We start from the raw sequence: 1215 nt of genomic DNA, 5'->3' as shown, positions 1-1215 counted from the left end.
ATGGCAGGCACAAGGCAGGGCGCCGTTGTTGAAGAGAGCCCAAGAGACACAGCTGAGCTGAGACAGAATGGAGACGAAGGACAGGAGGGACGACAGAGAAAAAGGAAACGTTAGCGAGACATTTTAGGAAAATTAGTTTAGTGGGGAAACGGTTCTTAGCCAAACTTGCTAAATGGAAGGACAACAAAAAACAAAGATCTTCAAAAGAAAATTAGCACAAAATGAAACCCTACAAGAGAAAGTAAATCAAGAACTAAATATTCTTGAGGCTCAGGTCTTTAGTTCCAATGCTTGTAAATGACATCTGAATGCATTCACAACCCAAATCTGAGTAGACAGAAGCGTCCCAGTCAGGCCCAGTTTAGTTCCTCTAGAACATTCAGGGATACAGAACATGGACCAACTCAGGCTGAGAGACACCGACTTGACATGAAAGCTGTTGAGGCCACAGTTGCTGATGAAGTGGTCAGATTTCTCCAGTGGTTCTTGGTTCAGGGAGCTGGAGCTGGAGCTGCTCTCAGGCACCACCAGGACGTGATCCTGGAGAGACAGAAGGAAGAAGTCCAGGCCTGACAGAGGAGAAGGAGGCACAGAGTAGAAACAGCAGATACGTGTGGGGAAAGGGAGAGGGTATCAGTCCAGCAGAGGAGCAGGAAACCTACCACCACAGGGCTCTGCCTGCAGGAACCTGCAGGTGAGGAGGACCTGGTGGTCCGGCACATCCAGAATGATCTGGTTTTCAGACACCGGCACGTTTCGGCAGCCGTAAGCGTGGGGACAGAAGGAGGCGTTGGCGTGGCCTGGAAGACACAAACAACCATCTCCATTTGAATGTTTCTCAAACAGCCGGAGCAGGAAAGCTCAGATGAATCAAAGATCCTCCACCCTGCCAGATCCGACCCTGGTAATGTAGACCTGCACAGGGTGGGTGGGGTGGAGCGGCTGGTGGTGGTGGAGGATGAAGACGTATCTGCCCAAAGCCTGGACACGGTGGAGTCCACCGCAGCGTTCTGAGTAGAAGGATGAGAGCGATGTTCAATGGTACATGTTTTCTTTCCTGAACCGCCGATGTTTCCAATCACGAATCTCAGTCATGAGATTTGAACATCATGGAGGAGTTCAAAAGTGTCAAACTGGGCCGGTCTCCATTTTATGAGTCAGGAGACAGAGGATAAAACTACAAGTCCCTGGTTCAGATTTGACTCGTCTGAATCC

This window comes from Aulostomus chinensis, chromosome 1 (genome assembly GCF_037954235.1).
Source record: "Aulostomus chinensis isolate RoL2024-O1b breed Wild chromosome 1, RoL_Achi_v1.0, whole genome shotgun sequence".
In the NCBI taxonomy this organism is placed as follows: domain Eukaryota; kingdom Metazoa; phylum Chordata; class Actinopteri; order Syngnathiformes; family Aulostomidae; genus Aulostomus; species Aulostomus chinensis.
This window is presented reverse-complemented; position numbering follows the sequence as displayed.